This window comes from Fistularia commersonii, chromosome 4 (genome assembly GCF_037954325.1).
Source record: "Fistularia commersonii isolate RoL2024-O1a breed Wild chromosome 4, RoL_Fcom_v1.0, whole genome shotgun sequence".
Taxonomy (NCBI): Eukaryota; Metazoa; Chordata; class Actinopteri; order Syngnathiformes; family Fistulariidae; genus Fistularia; species Fistularia commersonii.
Genome location: NC_141287.1, coordinates 21,824,989 through 21,845,202, shown reverse-complemented (window position 1 = coordinate 21,845,202; position 20,214 = coordinate 21,824,989).

Sequence of the window (20,214 nt, the reverse complement as noted above, 5' to 3'; positions counted from 1 at the left end):
TGTCTTTAGTTCTACATAAACACATACATGCTTACATATTTTTTCACATCCATCCATCCATATACATTTATACATAAGGCATACTTATTTATACACACAATTATCTGTTCATTCATTATGTGTGTGAATAGAAAACCCATTTCATAGAAACCCATTTCTTTACAGACATATATACACACAGAAACCTCTTTTTGTATTCATATTTATATGAACACGCATGCACATCTAAACATATTCACATGCATTCATACTTAAATACACACATGCATACAAACATAAATATACTGCTCAAAAAATAAAGGGAACACTAAAGGGACAATATAGGGAGTTACATTGTGTTGTTTAATGGTTCCCTTTATTTTTTGCACACTGTACATACCCTCAAACAAATATGAATACACATATGCATATACGTATGCATAAATATATACACATATATATACACACACACATTTATACACGCACACATTTTTACATACCCCTAGATATACATACATATATTCTACACATATGTAGACATACAGCACACACAATTCATACATATATGCATACTTATGTAAACATATATATATACATGTATATGTATATTCAACACACATACACATACATTCATAAATATTCACAGGCATTCATACACATTCTTCTTCTTCTTCTTTCGGCTTTTCCCGTTAGGGGTCGCCACAGCGAGTCAACTTTCTCCATCTAACCCTATTCTCTGTATCTTCCTCTCTCACACCAGCTACTTTCATATCCTCTCTCACTACGTCCATAAATCTTCTCTTTGGTCTTCCTCGAGACCTCTTGCCTGGCAGCTCCAATTCCAGCATCCGTCTACCAATATATTCACTATCTCTTCTCTGTACATGACCGAACCATCTCAGTCTGGCTTCTCTGACCTTCTCTCCAAAACATCGAACATGTGCCGTCCCTCTGATGGACTCATTCCTGATCCTCTCCATCCTGGTCACTCCCAAAGAGAACCTCAACATCTTCATCTCTGCAACCTCTAGTTCTGCCTGCTGTCTTTTGGTCATTGTAACAGTTTCTAGTCCATACATCATCGCTGGTCTCACCACTGTCTTGTACACCTTTCCTTTTATTCTGGCCGATAGTCTTCTATCACATAGTACCCCTGACACTTTTCTCCACCCATTCCAACCTGCTTGGACCCGTCTCTTCACCTCTTTTCCGCACTCTCCGTTGCTCTGGACTGTTGACCCTAAGTACCTGAAATCCTCCAGCTTCTTGATCTCCATTCCCTGTAGCCTCACCGCTCCACCCGAGTTCCTCTCATTCACACACATATATTCTGTCTTGCTGCGACTAACTTTCATTCCTCTCCTTTCCAGAGCATTGGCATTCATACACATTAATACCTATTAAATTTGTGTATTGAAATGTATATACTATGTGAATCTGCAATGTATATGTGTACACTCAATACATCCATCCATCCATCTATCTATCCATGTTTACACATGTGTATATATATAAGCATACACAGATACATATGGAACAAGTGTATAAATATATATATATAGACATGCACAAGTATAGATACACATATATACACATATATATATATACCTTTACACATACGTATACAGAAACATAAGAATTGGCGTATATTATCATACAGATATATACAAACATATAGATATTCAAATACACCCATACCTAAATAAATACATATAAATATACACACAAATACATCCATACATAGATATATGCATGCATATGTGCACACACATATACATATATAGATGTTTATATGAGTACACACATATTTACATACTTGCATAGATTCATACAAGTATAAGCAGAGATATATAGACAGATACATAAAGATGTATAAATATTTATGAAAAACATATATATACATAGACACATATGTATTAGTCAATACATTGAAACATACATATATATGCATGTATATGCATATACATATGTATATATATATATATATATACATATGCATACACACATTCATACATACGCCTTGATATACATACATATATTTTACACACATGTAGACATACAACACACAAAAATTCATACATATATGCATACTTATGTATACATATATGTCAGTATATATATCAATATATATATATATATATCCATATCAGTATATATATATATATATATATATATATATATATATATATATATATATTTTCACACACACATACACATAAATACACACATATGTGCATATAGACATACTTTCATACATATATATATTTTCACATATATCTTCCATACTAAACTTCATACATGCATGTACCTCCATTCAAATACAAATGAATAGATACATAAAACCACATTTATATATATATGTATGCATATATTTCATCCTCATCTAAGATCACGTATACACTTACACATATATACATAGTTATGTGTTTATACATACATGCATACATACATATATATATTTCTCCAGTATATATTTTGACGAATTCATGAATTTTTGTCAGTACCAGAGAAGAGGCCTCATCATACTGTATTATTGCAAGGACGTTCACTGTGACCTGGAACTGCAGCTGCAACTCTTACAAAGACCCCCTTGAGAACGACAAAAAATACATGTAATCAAGGTATTTTCTTGTGACAGCCTTAAAGATGGCTAATCTCCAGGATTTAGACTTTTAGACTTTATCTATTAATTCATTCTTTTTCCTTTTTTCCCTGAAATCAGGCACAGTAAAACCCGACTGGGGTTATACTTCAACTTTGCCTCCCTGGCCGCAGGAAAACCAACTTGAAGATGCAGTACGGGTCACCGATTAGCTGCCCTCTGGACAATTAGCCAACGCGTGCTCATCGAGCTACTGCATTTGCAGCGTCCCGTGTCGAAAACGTTGACGGCCCGGTTTGCACCGCATTGTCTCTGAGGTAAGAACGGTGCGCGGCGCTCCCGCATGATTCAGCCACGCCGTCGAGGCTGGGTCACTGTGACTCCAGACGTGTCACAGTGACCCAGCCTCGACGGCGTGGCTGAATCATGCCGACGTCAAGAGTGGAGAAACGTCCTTGCGGCTCATGAAAGGGTCGACCCTCTTCTGCGAGCACCGACGGCCATTACTGCAGAAAGCCTTGCAGCGGAAGACAGGGTTTTAAACTCTGATGTCGCACAAGGCTCTGTCCGTGAAGGTTAGCGAACGGGTATCAGCTGCGCTAGCGGCGGCGGCGGCGGCGTGCTATCCTGGCTGTCAGTTCCAAACATGCATTGTGTTGCTCCTGACATTTGTTATTCCTTTTCCAGCGCAACGAAGTTTACGACCGAGGTCCTGTAGAAGATGAGCATCTTTGTAGAAATGAAGTCCCAAAATCATGTATTTGGTTGAAAAGGTTTTTTCTGTGATAAATATTAAAATACTAGTTAGATATTATTCATATTTGGAGGTAAATCTGACAAGGTTTCACTGATGGGCACCAATTTTCTAGATCATTTTGAGTGTGTCCTGTCCCCCAGCTCTCTTGAAACATCAAACTCCCCACTGGTCGTTTGGGATTTGTAAAGCCGTGTAATAATCCTTGTTTTTCTTGTTTCTTCATTCTTATTCAAGGCGATATTCCAGTATGTAACCACTTCAAAGATCGGGCCACGTCTGTCTTTTCAGCGCTGAACGATACAATTCAACTAAAATTATGTTTTGATTTCGTGTTGATGAAGCCCTTGTATCAGGCCACATTGTCTCTCACGTATATATTTTGCTTTCTTGGTTCTGAATAGGTTAGAATAAGGTAGACTTTGGATCCCCACTTTTTCTGTTACATGTTACATGTATAACAGGGATTACCCCCAAACATAGGATTTGATATATTTAAGGAAGTTGAAGAGAACTATTATTTATCTATCTAATATAATCCAAATCATTCATTGAATAATTTATTTCTGTTCGGTCGTCTATTCTGGTATCTTGAGCAATTTGGTTTAATACTGTACTGAATATATGAATGTGTAATATAAAATAATCTTCACTTATAATTACAATTGTTATGGTTAATGTTGTGTCATCTACAAATGACGGGAGATTCTATAATTTAGTTTGAATGGAACGGAATAGAAAAGAGTTGCTCCTTCGACAAGCGGGTTTTCTACAGATAGCGGGAGGAGCTGCTGTTAAAAACAAACATCGACGGAGTCCCGTCGATTTTTTAAAGAAACAGTCGGAAGCCTCGGGGTCGGCGAGGAACACGTTCCAGTTCATCTTCAGGTCACCTAAACATCGCAGCATCTCTGTCAGACAGACGGTCATCTGTTTCCCTGCGACGCCACCGGCGCTGATGGGCGGATGTTTACTTTTGGAAAACAAACAGGTCCCGAACTGTGGAAATGAACATTTTGTGCATCCTTTCGCTGGCGGCCTTTTCTCTGAAGAACGCACCGCGAGTGAAATAAGGTTGAAATGGAGGGGAAGAACTCTGACCGACAGGGTAATTACGGCGCCCCCGAGTCCCAAAGGGAAGGGATAGTTAAGACTTTACATCGAAAAAATGAAGTGACACAGCAAAGCATGCCAGTGTTTGAATGCCGGAACAATAACAGTAATAATGAATCCATCGGTAAGTATTGATTTGAGAGAGCAGATAAACGGTACGAGGAGGTTAAAGCTTGTCCCTGAAAACCTTCTGCTGTGACCCAAAGCACTCCATGATCACTACGTTATCTTCTCCGGCCGCCCTGTTTTCGTGTCTGAAGGTGACCGACGAAATCTACCTTTTTCCGCTTAAGCTCCCCGCTGACCTCGTCACCCCACATTTAGGTTTCGGCCTTCTTCCATAATCAGAACTTATTAGAATAGGAACTTTTTCCTTTCTCATCCGTTCGGTCAAAAAAGGATGCGCCCTTTTTTTAGGAAGTACAAAGTACAGCCATCAAAGTTAGAAGAGACAATCCAGTTTCACAATGAAATACAAATTCCAATAGCTGATATTAAATGCCATTTTTCAGACACGTTGAATTGCGACGTCACAAAAAGGCGAGGATGGAAGAGGATGGAAGTGGTTTGAAGGAATATTTCACAATATTCAATAAAACATATGTTGTTAAACGATAAATGTTATTCAAGAAATAACCACAATGAAAAAGTCTGACGCATTTTGATTATGAGTGTTTGTCTTCCCTGATCCAGGGGAGGCAGGAGAGGCAGTGCCTCCCCTGTGGCATCATAAAAAAATAATCATGAGAAAAAATCAATTTGTAAATATTTGTCCACTGATCTGTGATTATTATTGTATGATTCCAATCACAACCATGATTTTTATTCTCAATATGAATAAATTTGTGTATTTTCCTGTCCAAATGTGGTAGAAAGGTGTTCAGTGAGGCAGCTTGGCTTCCCAAACACGGTTGAGCTGCTCATGTTTTTATTCACACGCAGCACATGCAAGTGATCTCCCTGTATCTCTACAATGCATAATATTTGTCCCCACGTCCCAAAGCCCAGGTCATGTATTGCACATACGTGTAAAAGATGTTAATCTTGCTTATCTGACAAAAAAGCGTTGATGAAAAAGCAGTAAAGGAGGCAGCAGTACCTCTGCCTCCCTGAAGGGGGCGCCGGTCCTGCTGTGGTTCTTCACCTGTTACAGACAAAAACTATTGTAGGTAAAATGCTAGCGGAAAACAGTCAAGTAGAGAAAGTCTGGTGCGCCACGTCAGTCCGTTATTATATATACAAGTTAAAAAAACACTCTAAAAAGTGACCTTTCAATCAAAAGTGGCATTGATAAATAAAGGAAGAGCAACGCCTGAGCTGAATGATTTGCTTCGGGACAGAAAATAAGCGGCTCTTTTCAAACGACGTGGCGCAAATACAGCATCGGACCGACCAAGAGCGGCTTTCCTCACGGCAATAATCTCATCAGAATCAGAATCAGAATATTTTATTGATGCCCCAGGGGGAAGAAACTCCTGCCACAGAGTTAGAACTCGATTTAGAAATAAAGAATAAAATATGAAATAATAAAACTAAAATGAAAACAGTAAAGATTGAAAGAGAGAAATGAAAATAAGGTATGTGACGTATATATAAAATATACGTATAATGTATATATAAAATATATAGAGTACGTATATATATAATTGTATATATAAAATATAATGAAGATATATATGTTTTATCAAAGAAGATAAAGAGGGCCTTGACCTCTGGTGCAGGTTTTATTTCCAAGCACAGATAAGACCACGCAAACCCTGCAGTTCAGTCCACAGCAACACTGGAATGACAGGTTGTACTTCGGCCAAACGTGTCCTTCTGTAAGCGTGAGATGGGATAAAGAACAGAACCGGCAGACAAAGTGCGAGCGGCCGGTGGAGGAACGCTGAACTGATGCTACTCGCAGTGAAGAGTCGGTGCCTCCACAGCAAGGAAGCTCAACGCATCTCACTGCATCTCACTGCATCTCACTGCATCTCACTGCATCTCACTGCATCTCACTGCACGTCACTGCATCTCACTGCATCTCACTGCCTCTCACTGCACGTCACTGCATCTCACTGCATCTCACTGCATCTCACTGCATCTCACTGCATCTCACTGCACGTCACTACATCTCACTGCATCTCACTGCCTCTCACTGCACGTCACTGCATCTCACTGCATCTCACTGCATCTCACTGCATCTCACTGCATCTCACTGCATCTCACTGCACGTCACTACATCTCACTGCATCTCACTGCCTCTCACTGCACGTCACTGCATCTCACTGCATCTCACTGCATCTCACTGCATCTCACCGCCCTCATCGCCAACCTTCAGGGCCATTTGAGCGTTGAATGAAATGATTACTTACTCCTCGGCAAAACTCCGACTCAAATTACCGGTTCCCCTCGTCCCGCCGTTCATTATGGGATGTCGTGACAGGGCTTCAACCGCAGTCTCTCCGATGCTGACGGGATGATTCATGACGACACCTGGAAAAGGCAGGAACACATTTTCAGTCCAAGTAAAACTGTTTGGGCATTTCTACAAGTTGAACATTTTTCTATATATGATTTAAATTCATATGTTGATGAATTGTAAAGACTACCGTATTTAAATAATTATAAGTATTTAAATATAGCAAACATTATTTTACACAGCTTAGAAGAGGAATGTGTATGTGGAGTGTATACACTCACTCTGCATTTGAATACTGAATTGAATTAAATCAGAAATGAATAAAAAATGCATAAATATTGCATTATGATATATATATATAAATAGTCTTGATTGAGTTATTCAAAATGAAAGGATGCATAAATAATACACATATTTGTACGCATATATGCATTTATATACGTATATTCATGGAATTAACCAATACACAATATATTTGAAAAATACCTTTTATAAACATTTTATAAAAAAAAAACCTCTGTTTTCTCCACATTTTAGATGTATACTTAAAACAATTAAGTTTTCAAATAAATTCTTCACATAATATAAATACTGCACAAATATATTCTTTATTTATGTATTATGATTATCTTGATAAAGGTTTACATTTAACAACAATATGACAACGCTTTATATAAATATAGAGCATTTCAGCAATATGAGGCAATTTATAGATAGATAGATAGATAGATAGATAGATAGATAGATAGATAGATAGATAGATAGATAGATAGATAGATAGATAGATAGATATTAATTTGTAGAAACAATTCGGTTCAATGACGGTGCCTTTGGGATTGCTAATGATGGTGTTCGATATTATTGTTGTCATTATGATGCTGAGGATTATCATCCTTCTTCTAGTGACCCGGCGCCTCCCTGGGTTCCCGGCGTGCACACATGACACACAAATATCCCCCTAATGGATTTGGGTCCAAACCACACGCTATCATTTAAAAGGAGTGCTGTGGCAGAGGCTGGTTGTTTATGGTTCTGTAAATCCCTCTAAAACGTAGTCAGGCATATCTTAAAGGTGAGCCCGTGCTCCATATTTATGAAATTGGCTCTGTGTGAAATTGATTTTTGCCTAATGGATCCCTGCATGGGTGCTCCGCCTGATACCGCTGCCTCAGCTTATCGGCGACGGAGTCACAGCGAGGACAGAGACAAAGAACAGGAAAAAGGGACTAATAAAACAGAATACGCTCTTTTTTTTAAGCCTCGGAATAAAAGAAACGGGATGTGTGGCGAACGCAAAATATGAAAGACTATTTAGTTCATTGCATTTGTTCCGCGCGACTCCGGGGGGGCCGACGTAGACGCTTCTCCGGATTCAACAGACGATTTACATTCTTAATATACATCGCCACGCTAATTGTTTCGTGCGTTAAATCAAGCGACGGAGGGCCGACAAATCCGCCACATGGCGCTCCTCTGATGAAAACATTAAGGATTCATGCCGCGCCGAAAGATAAGCGCGCGTGGCGACTGATGTGCTGACCGAAAAAAATCATCCGACGGGAATTCGGAGGGAAAAAGACGATTCCGTTTGCGTCCGACTCCGACTCACTTTCATGGGAACCAATTAGACGGTCAACGGAAGCGATGAGAGAAAAACAAGTGGGCTCGGCGGAGGTGGCGTCCTTAAAAGGAAGAGCGAGACGGGTCGGATCACGTCGTCAGCTATTCCGGTTCCCGGCCAGATTAGGAAAGTCTGACCATGGTTTATCAATATTAATCCGGGTCACGGCAGACCTGGACCGAGCGATCACATAAATAATGCAACCAACACGGTGAAGTGAGAAAAGAAATCCATGTGCCGGTCATTCTCTGAAATGCTGTTTTAATGAGAATAAATAACGGCCGCCGGAGCGTTTCTGTGGACGGCAGAGCGAAAATATCATTTAAACACGGGCCGGTTCCTCTTTCTCGTAGCGCGAGAACAATTGCTGCCAAACATTTGGGGGAAAGTCCTCTTTGGAAAAGCAATTAAAAAAATCGAGGATGTTAAGGAAGTGAGGGAGGAAGTGAAGGAAGGCCGGACGGACGGTCGGACGGTCGGACGGAGGATATAAGGCAGGGTGAGAGACGGGGAAAGAGAAAGGTTGTCCAGAGCCGTCAGTCCCGTCTCTTTCCTCATCCATCGTGGCTGCGCTGACAGCGTCTCCCAAGCAGAACAGAGGCTGCCTGCTCGCCTGCCAGGTCATTCATATTCCCCACCTGCTCGCTCTCCTCCAGCACAAACACAGGGTGACAGACACACACACACACACACTCCTGTGAGAAATGAAAACCGGCGGAATCCAAAGGAATTCGGACCGGCGGTGAAAGAGGATCGGGACGTTAGCGTGTTTTTAAAAAGGGGGCTTCGAGTTATGATTTGCCGGGAACTTTGAATAATCAACAGGCGGCGCTACCTTTTGTTATTGGCTGCTAGAAATACAGACCGGAACGTGCATCGTTGCGCTACGGAGACAGAAAATGGCGTCGCATTCATCGAAATGTGTGCACTTGGTTGCGATCGTCCCGCGGTGCCGACCGCACTCGCATCCGCAGACGTTAGGATCCGACGATTTGTCAGATCTGGACTTCAATCGAGCAGGTCATTGGCTCGCCGGTTCATAACATCTTGTTGCATCAGCTTTTTCTTTGTTTTCAGCCTCCAAAACTCCAAGATATATCCCTATCTCTGTGTCTTTAAAAAGACTGCTTGGAATTCTTCTTCTTCTTATTATTATTGTATGTTACGTTGATCCGTCAAAGTCCAGCATTGCCGTAAAACGATGCCCATTGCTCTGCACCTGCAGGGACAACTTTCCATGAGATGAGATGAGAACAACTTTATTTTTCCCGAAGGAAATTGTTGTGCCAGAGTTTCAAGTAAAAAGACAGCAGTAATAGATAATAGTAGAAAGGAGGAAGAATAAGAAATACAATGAAATATAAATTGTCTTGACAATGACAATGCTCATGTAGTCGTTGAAGTGGGTACATAAAACTTTACTATAAGATATATAAAATATATAAAATATATGTATAAAATGAACTTTAATTTAATTCGATTTAATGCAATTTAATTTAATTTAATTTGATTTAATTTTTGAATCATTCATTGCACTATAAACTGAGAAAAATAGCTTGGTTCTAATAAACATTTGATATATAATAGAAAAATCAAAGTGTCAGGTGTTCTGTGACAGACCAAAGGTCTTTCAAGCCATCAGCAGCGAACCGGTGATAGACTCGTCTAAAAAACATTCTTACAGGGAAGTTTTTCAGTGAACGCTTATCATTAGGGTGAGTTGTGCTTGCGTGATGTTTCACCAGGCCACCGCCTGACACTATATCGCACTAATTTCTACTTCGCACTATTGTTATTTTTGTGCCGCTATTGTACGGTATTTCTTATTAAACAGAAAACTGCTGCTACTCTCTACATTCAAGTCATTTATCATTTAGGTTCAAAATGATAGAATGATTCAAATGATTTATACAGTTCACTTTTTATGCTGTTAAATCTCCGTCATCCTTTCACCTCAGTACCAGTAGATTGTATCTGTGTGCGCTTTAGAGTTTCATGTCTATTGTTTCATGTTTATGGTGCAATTTGCTGTTAATGTGCATTTTCTTGTTATTTTCTATTTTCTTTTTTATTTCACATCACAGCGGGAAAGCGAGAAACGTCAGTTCCTCTGTATGTCTTATACATGTGGAGAAATGGGCAATAAAGCTGACTCTGACTTAAGATAAGATAAACTTGATTTATCCCCACAGGGGAGATTCCTTCGTCACGACAGCGTAACAGTAATAATGTCAAGAATAAAGAAATAAAACAAAATTAAATACATTTGAATATAGATATAAATAGACAGACAGCTGGGAGACAGAAGATAGCAAGACATCCACAAATCCACGAATGGACAGGATTGTTATTTACTATCTTTTTTTTATTTTTTTTAAATAAATCTAGCATTGTATATGTCAGCCATTAGCTTGCTATTGCTATCATGAGTACCAATGACCCTGGTGTGTTTCTTCTGCTTCCTCCTCGCTCTCCTTCTCGAGGCAGAAGGCACCTGGCAAGGCACCGTCGTCAGAAGATTCTGACTTCTTTTTTAAATTAAAAAAAAAACGAAATGGAAAAATGGGATTTTTAGAAAGAACAGTTCCTGCTGTAGTCAGGCGCGATTCTTTTTTGGGGGGAAAATGTCACTTTCATAAAACTATGACCTTTTCACAGCGTGAACAGGTGGTGCAGGCGTGACGCTCGCTGTTCCATGTTCGCTCTCTTAAAAAGAAGCCGTTTCCCGTCTCCCCGTCTCATTCCGGCTCTTTCCCTCTCCGACTCCTGCATCTTTGCCTCTCTCATCCTGCTCCTCTTTTACAAGTTGGGAGACATGGCCCAGAAATCTCCTCCGCTGGATGAGGACAGACTGCGAGGCTTCTGTGGAACCGGTAGGTGATCGGATTGAAAATAATTCCCTCTAATGACTAGGCCGGCTCAAGGCTGTTAGCGGTAATGAGAACAAGGTACGTGCTCAGAACCGAACACTGCTTTGCCTCCCAATACACCCCTGGAGGCCAGAAAGCAGCACACACTCGTTCATATCAACACACACACACACACACACACACCGGCCCTGGTACAAGGACAAGCGTGCTTTGTAATAATAAAGGCAAGACTTACCTTTCAATATGAAATACCGAGCTCAAGAAAGACGACAGAAAAACAAAAGATGGCTCAAAAGACCAAAATGAGCAGACTTGGAATAAACAGTGCATTTCATCACAGGGCTGGTGGAGGAGCCTACAGGGTGTGCTGGCACCAGTGGAGGAACTTCTCCTCCACCTGCTGGTGGCTGTTTATCCGCCCTGAAAAAAGTCCCACAGCGTAGGCAGGAGACTGGCACCACTTCACCGTGCAACTTCTAACACTGTTGCAAACCACCTACAGGGCACACATGTTACACGCGTGTTGCCAAGAATGGCATTTCCGCACCCCTGCCGCACCTATAGTGGATGCAGTGGGGTGTCCCTCTGTCTGCCTGTGTCCCCTTCAAACCATTACCTCACACACACACACACACACACACACACACACACACACACACACACACACACTCACACACGAGGTGGAACCGCCACCTGCTAGTTATGCACACACACTTCTTCACATTGAAGGCACCCTATTCAACACAATTGCTAATCAGACGGAGGCTGAGGCGAAGACGCACATACGTGTACAAACAGGGAGGCATGCAAATGAAGCCCCATCGTCCACCCACACACACACACACACACACATGCACAAACAAACACACAATCACGTGTATATGCATTTAAAATGACACACATAATAGCTGGCAGATTGTGTTGGGAGACTAAGCTAGTGATGCATGGCAGTGGTTGTGTAATCATAAAACTCATCCGCTGTCCCCTGTGTGGAGTCAGACCGGAGTGAAATAGTAGCGCTTTTTAATGACGGGCCGCCAGATGCTCGATGGAAGGCTCAACGGAGCCCGGGCTGACGAACGCATGCGCCGAGCTCCCCGTGTACGACATCTTCCGCCTCCGCCGGCGCGGCGATGAGCGCTCGTCTGGGCCGGGCCTGTCCGTCCCCGTCCATCCTGGTCCGTCCCCGTCCATCCCAATCCATTTCCGTCCATCCCGGTCCATCCCGGTCCATCTCAGTCCATTTCCGTCCATCCCCATCCACCCCCAACTATCCCCGTCCATCCCTGTCCACCCTGGTCCATCCCACTCCATTTCCGTCCATCACCGTCCATCTCCGTCCATCTCCGTCAGTCATGGTTCATCCCCGTCCATCTCGGTCCCTCCCCGTCCACCCCCGTCCATTTCCGTCCATCCCCATCCAACCCCAACTATCCCCGTCCATCCCTGTCCACCCTGGTCCATCCCACTCCATTTCCGTCCATCCCCGTCCATCCGGTCCACCCCCATCCATTTCCGTCCACACCCATCCACACCCATCCACCCCCAACTATCCCGGTCCATCCCGGTCCATCCCGGTCCATCCTGGAGCAGAGCGGTAGGGCAGCTGCTGAGCTCCCACGGGGCTTCCGGACACTTTGACTTCAGAGAAAAGGGCAGGGTGGCGGCCAGCCATCCTTCCGCTCTGCGTTCTCGCTCCAGAACCGCGAATCCAAACACGTCACGACATCTGTACGTGCAGATGTTGTTCTGCTCGGCCTGGCGGTTCCAGCCGCTCCTGCGTGTTGAGCGTCCGTTAGCTGGATGGAATAATTACTGCATTCTACAGTTATCAGATGGACTCCTATCAGATGGTTCAACGTGTGAGTGCGCGGGATGAAGAAAACTGCGAGATAAACAATGGATTCATTTCACATTATTCTAAGCAGGCTTCATCGAGGAAGGCCATAGATTTCTTTTTGCTGAATCTTAAGTGATTTTTTGGATGATTTATAGTAGACATTTTACTCCTAGCGTGTCGCAATGACGTAAAGAAATAACTCAATTCGATAAAATATAACAAAATAAAATGAAATGTAATTTTTTTTTCAAAAATAGCTTATTTTAATGTCTGTAAATCACGCTGTTCGGTCCTCATTTCGTACGTACGGCGAGGTATCGACGGTTTCTCCCCGGTGTTGTTGATAATTGCTTCTCTATGAGAGAAACAGACAGAAATCTGCTCGGCTGGATAACAATTTCAATACCACTTTGAAACACAAAAGGAAAAGCTATCTATTGTCTCTTTAAGTCATGGCCGCCGAGATAAGATAATCCTTTTTCACAACCTGGAGTTTTGGAAAAGTACTGCCAAAAGTAAATTTTGAATTCAATTCGAACAATATAAGCGCTCAGAGCTAAAGATGGCCCCGACCTCCAGATGTCTCTCTGGTCAGATAACTCAGACTGATGGATGACGCGCTTTTATAGATTCACCGTGCATCTCCTGTATCTAAAAAAAAAAAAGAGTGATTACAAGCAGAAAAATGAGGGAAGGCGGTGAGCGGACACAACGTCCTCCTCCCCCTTTCTGGCTTTCGCGGATCGGCTTCAGATGTGCGACGCAGCCGAGTGAATTAATTCACAGTTAGTAAAAGTCCTCATCATTCGTCCGCCCGCTGCGACGGTGATGAGTGGGGATGATGCTGCTACCTGCACGCACATTTAGTAAACACATAATGAACGCTTAACGGGGGGCAAAATGCTCTCCGTTTGTTGCCACACTAATCCTCAACTGTGTGACGATAATTAACAGCCTCCAAATAAGATTCTGGTCCACACACACACACACACACACACACACACACACACACACCAAACTCTACGCTCATATGTTGTGAGCCTCGTAGTAAGTCGCCTGTTGCAGAACCACCCGGTGATATCTCTATATGCACAGGACCTGAGGCTACTTGTGGAGTCTAAACGCAGATGTACGGCGGTGCATTGGGTTACCGAGCTCCTTGTCCGTGAAACTATCTTCCGACCTGAATCCGGGGGTTGCAGACACCTTCCCCCACCTTTCCTCTGTCTGGCCAGCGCTAGGCTAGCACTGAGCTGTGCTGCCGTAAGGCTTATTCTGCGTTCTCCTTTTCACTCGATCGGTTTTTATGCCAACCGGTCGAGGCAGAAGGCCGCCGACGCTGAGCTAGGATCTCGCCGATGTTGCTGCACCGGTAAAAGGCGGCGTAACCTCGCAACGTTTACCAAGCGCTTGCTTGTAGGGCTTCTGTTGATCTTTTCACAGAGTGCGGTCCACATGGAAAGAGCGATCAGACGGCTGCGTTACGTTTTGATCCCGTATGAATAAAATCCTGCTTGATGTCGCTTTCCCTTGAAAGTGCCCTATAGATTTCCCCTTGCGCCAGCAATCATCCATGATATCAGAAAGACCGATATGTGAATATATAATTGGTAACGTGGTCATGTAAGATGGTTCGGTCACTGGCGTCGAAAAAAGTACAGCCTTTAAATATTCCTGCAATTTTGCATTATTAAGTGTAATTTGCAGCTGCGGCAGCGCGCTGGATGTGCAGCCAGTCTGGACGCCTTAGACTGAGCGAAACTCATATTCACCTTGTTTTAACCCTCGGACGGCGATAACCTGCTTTCTACACAGATGAACGTCCGAAAAGATCGAACGCAAAGAATAAGGCATTGAAAGTGAGAAATGAAACAAGGGCTGCTGTCACTTGAATAATAAAGAATTGGTGAAGTGATTTGATACCGCAGAGTCAGGAGCTGGTTTCCAGCGTCCCGGCCGTCTGCAGATGCAGCCCCTCCATCCGTCCGGCGCCGTCTCGTACGTACGCCTTTTGAAAGTGACATGTTGTGTTATTGCCGTGCGTCTTGCGAGGGCCGAGCTGGATATTTGCAAATGCAAAGTGAGTCGCTCGCGTCGCTTCCTCGCATTTAAAAAAGTAATAAAAGAGCCCAGTGTGTGTTTACCGCCGCGTCGCCGCCAGAGCTGATATATTCTTTGGGCAAAAATGAGCGATTGACATTCTCAGCGGTTTCTGTCGGACGAAGACATTTAAATTTGACGGGACTGTTTTGTGAGGAGCCACGGGGCACGGCTGCTGAAGACCAGCAGTATCAATAATATTTCATATTCTTCTTTTACTCTGGCCTTTCCAGGAGTCTCCACAGCCAATCCACCTTCTCCATCTATCTCTGGATCCTCCTCTCTCACACGTACTACTTTCATATCTTCTCTCTTGACACCCATCAATCTTCTCTCTGGTCTTCTTCTAGACCTCCAGTTCCAGTGTGTGTCTACCACCTCTGTCCATGACCCAACCATCTTCGTCTGGCTTCTCTGACCTTCTCTCCAAAACATCTACCATGTGTCGTCCCTCTGATGGACTCCTTCCTGATCCTCTCCATCCTGGTCGCTCCCAAAGAGAACCTCAGCATCTTCATCTCTGCGACCTCCAGCTCTGCATCCTGTCTCTTGGTCATTGTCAGTGTTTGTAGACCATCTCTCCAGTGTCTCCTCCACCTTTCCTTTCCTTCTGGCTGAAGTTCTTCTATCTCTTGGTACCCCTGACACTTTTCTCCACCCATTCCAACCTGCTTGAACCCATCTCTTCACCTCTTTCCCACACCTGTTCTCTGCTCTCACTACAGATCATAATGCCATCTGCAAACATCATGGTCCATGAGATTCCTGTCTAACCTCATCTGTCAGCCTGTCCATCACCATTGGGAACAAGAAGGGGCTCAGATCTGATCCCTGATGGAGTCCCACCTCCACCTTGAACTCCTCTGTCACACCTACAGCACACCGCACCGCTGTCTCACATCAAGCATACATGTCCTGTGCCAGTGTAACATACTCCTCTGCCATTCTGATAGCCTCTGATATTCTGTTGTTTGTAAAACTAGTCACTTTGTTAAAAATGTATTTAAGTACAGTAAGTTTTGGTTATGTTTATCTTGGAAATAGTTAACCGTTTTTATGCACATTTGGACTCTACATATTGATTTGTTGTGTGATTTTGTTAGTTTGTGTCCTTGTGAGCCTTCTCATGTTGATGGCACTTTGATGGCGGGGGCTCAACAAACACTAATTCCTTCATTTGTAAATCTATAGTGAAACTTTGAACGCAGGCCACATTTAGAGACACACAAGCAGCCACTTCCTTATTTACACCTCATATTGAGACATGCAATCCTTCAACCACACAACATGGAGATTCCCCTGGAATCCAACCTGGAACCTTCTTGTAGCCTGGTATGAGCCCTGACAAAGGTAACATACTGCTCACTCTATTATTATTATTGCTCTATTATAAATGGGAATTCCATCTTCTCCTCATGGATGACCGCTTTCATCCAAAATAACCAAAGTTTCCTCTTGTCTTTAAAAGCTTGTTCTGTTGAGGCTCCTCAACATTCAAAATATGTTTCAGATGAGCTACTTTTCCAGATCTTCCAATTTCATAGTCTTGTAAATGACCCTGATCCCCCTCCCCCCGGCACACACACACACACACACACACACACACACACACACACACTGATATTGATACTGCAGTTGTTTATATTGGGAAATAAAGCCCTTTTTCTAATTTATGTGTTTTCCAATGGAGCGTTTGAGTCATTTCAAATACTGTAAACTCAGTGGAATATTGGAATATCCTCCCAACAACCAGATTTGCCAGAATCGATTCCTCGCATCGACCCCCCGCAGCACTTTTGGGGGAAAAATTGATTCCTGAATGCCACCTGTATTTCAAGGATGCACGTCCATCGAAGCCGAGGGACTCATTGATGTGAACCCGCCGCCATTGAAAAAACGATCTTCTCTAGAAATTTGAAGCGAAAACTCGGCTTTCGCACAAACCGACGATTTTTAGCTTTTTTTTTTTTTAATCGAACTGCGACGACCAAATTGGAAAGGGGTCGGTGTTGATTTTGATGAAACGGTGCAGAAGCATCCACTCCGACGAGCAGGATTCACGTGAGACATGATTTATCATTTATTTATCATTTTCTAAAGGAAAACCAAAACTTAATTATTCTTACCGGTGTTGATAGTGATTGACAGGTCTGTAATTAAAAGGGGGGCTTCTTCATTAATCTGTTCAAATATTGCAAATTCCATCGTTTGATTAAAAATAAAACATACAAGATGATCAATAAAGCCCCTGAGGTGCATCCTGCTGCACGTCATCAAGAGCTTGCTGATTTTCTTCTTATAAATCACTTTTACTTCCTATTTATAAAGATAAAATCCAGCGCACAGAAGTTCTTTTTTGATAGTTTGTCTCCATACGGGCGACTTTAAAAAACAAACAAAGGGAGAACGGACCGCAGCACGGCTAATTGTTAAAAACAAAATTGTCAACTTGATGGGATTAAAAAAAAAAAAAAAGTAGCAGCATTGAAGACGCTTGTCAATCACGCTCCACGGTCTGCCTGTTCTTCTCTACAGAGCTGTCAACGCTGGCGTCTGACGCCAGACAAACCCTGTCTGGTCTGTGTGTGTGTGTGTGTGTGTGTGTGTGTGTAAACTGTGTGCGTAGGCATCTCCTCCACCGGCATCTGATTCCACCGGCCATAAGCGCTGCCACAGAATAGACTTTACGCAGACAGAGGGACCTAACAAGTTAGTTCACATAATAAGTTTACTGTGAATAAATATTTCCCCAAAGGTTATAAGAGGAGACAGATACTGTTGTTCAAGTTGGCACTTTCAGAAACACAAACCGCTGGACTGATACGGCGTCAGCAGAGGTGATGCAACCACAACACTAGACCGAGTGCACGACACCAGTCCTCAAGTAAGACGATGCAGAAGAACAGAAGTTATGACTCGCTTTCATTTTGAAGAGCTGCAGGTTGAAGCGAGGATTCCGGCCTTTGAGACTCTTTATGTCCTGCATCCGTGCATCCGTGCATCCGTGCATCAACCTCACTGCCTCATCATTCACTGCATCACGCGTTGGTCCACATGTCGTGCCCTAACTGTTGTCTTCACATCCTGGTTGGTCTCAGCTCACTAGTTTCTTGCCTATTTTTGTTTTTTATTCTTGTCATTGCTATTGTTACTCTGTTTATGTTTAGTTTTGCTTTGTCTATTTTGCCAGCAGGTCCCTGCTTGGATTCCCAGGTGGCCTTTCCGTGCACGGTCTCCATGTTCTCCCCGTGTCTTTGTGGGGTTCCTCGGGTTTCTCTGGGTTCCTCTTATGGTCCAAACACAAACAGGAGGTTGATCAGAGACCCTTCATGGTCCAGATGTTTGAAAGAGAGCGTGAACGGTTGTGTGCATGTATGACCGAGGAACCGTCCAATGACAGTTAGGACAGGCTGAGAGCGGGAGAAGCAAAGATAAGAAGTGCTGACAGAAAAAGCGGGCCGACGTCCCTTTGGTAACGACGGCGCTCTTTGATTATTATAACCGGTGCGTATGCATGGACAGCTAAGATGCTTTAAAAACCTATTTTTTTGTTCCACACACACACTCGCCTCATGCGTTAGCCCTCAGCTCCACCGTTCCGTCTCCAGTTCTTGGCTCGGCAAAGGAAGGCATTTTACGTTAACGTCCCTCCGTCTGCCGCACAAGTTCTCCTCTGATTGCTCTGTTAGAACCTCTTGTTTCTCCCTCGGCCACCTGTCAGCCGGAAGGAGATGAAAAGATGAGGAGTGGGTAGACGGGAACCAGCGAGGACGGGGCAAACCGCTTGCCTCCCTTTTCTTTCTTTATTTGAAGAGAAATAATGGAGTCGCCTCAGCCTTGCTCCGTACATCTCTGCGTCGTCATCACGCCAGCCGGACGGAAAAGACGGAGGCCGGGTTCCACCTCCAGATATCCCGTTCGCCGCTCGGCGCGACAGCGTAAACAGGGGGATTGCAGGAGATGCTGCAAGAAAAGCAAAGTTGACCTCATCCTTCATTTGAAATGAATCTCTATTAATATTTCAAGATGCGGAGAGTGCGTTGAGCTTTGAAGAAAAGGAGCAGCCTTTTCTAATCGCTTGGACTTAAATTCCCGGGGAAAAAAAAGAGAAAATCACAAGGAGAGAAAACCCCGACCGGAGACGTCCTCGCGCGCCGCTGCGCCGCCCACATTAGCTCAACTGAGAAAGCTAATCGGTAAAGCGACGCGCCAAAGTTAACCACGAACCGGATGCGCACCCTTGAAACATGCTGCGCGTCCAGGAGCCGACGCCACCGGCATTTGAGTCAAAAAAACCAGGAGCGCGCTATCTCCCTGACGCAGCGCTGCGGCCTGGGAGATTTGTGAGCTCATTTGCGGGAACATTAAAACTCAACTCACTCCGAGTGGAAAAAATGTCTCCGCCTTTTGACATTTTTCTTATTGTGGAAGTGCAAAACTCATTTCGGTCGATGACACTCGGGCATAGATATCGGAGATACATGAATTCTCGGGGTAAGCAAGGTGTATCCGTAGATTGGATATGCGAGCAGTTTTGGATGCGGCCTCCGAGGGGCAACTCGGGTGCTTAAGAAAAACAAGCTTGCTGCTCAGTTGTAATGAAATAAACCACAATGCACGCCATCCATAACGGAAAGAGAATTTTTATCTGATACCGCTCCCAAAAAACAAATGGTAAGACGCTAAAGACGGATATAGCAAACGGTCTGCGGGGACTTCGGCGGGACTTTTTTCGGCAAGAAAGCGGGATCATCGATCCGAACACGAATGCGATGCCGAGAGAAGCGTGAGAAACTTAGTAGATGGCGCTCTGCGTTAAGTCTCTTTGTTCACACCGAGGAAGCAGCTTTGCGAGTTGAACGAGGGCGCTTTAAAAGCGTTCCTCTGCCAGCCAGCCAACAAAATGATTAGCGGGACAATTACCCAGGAAG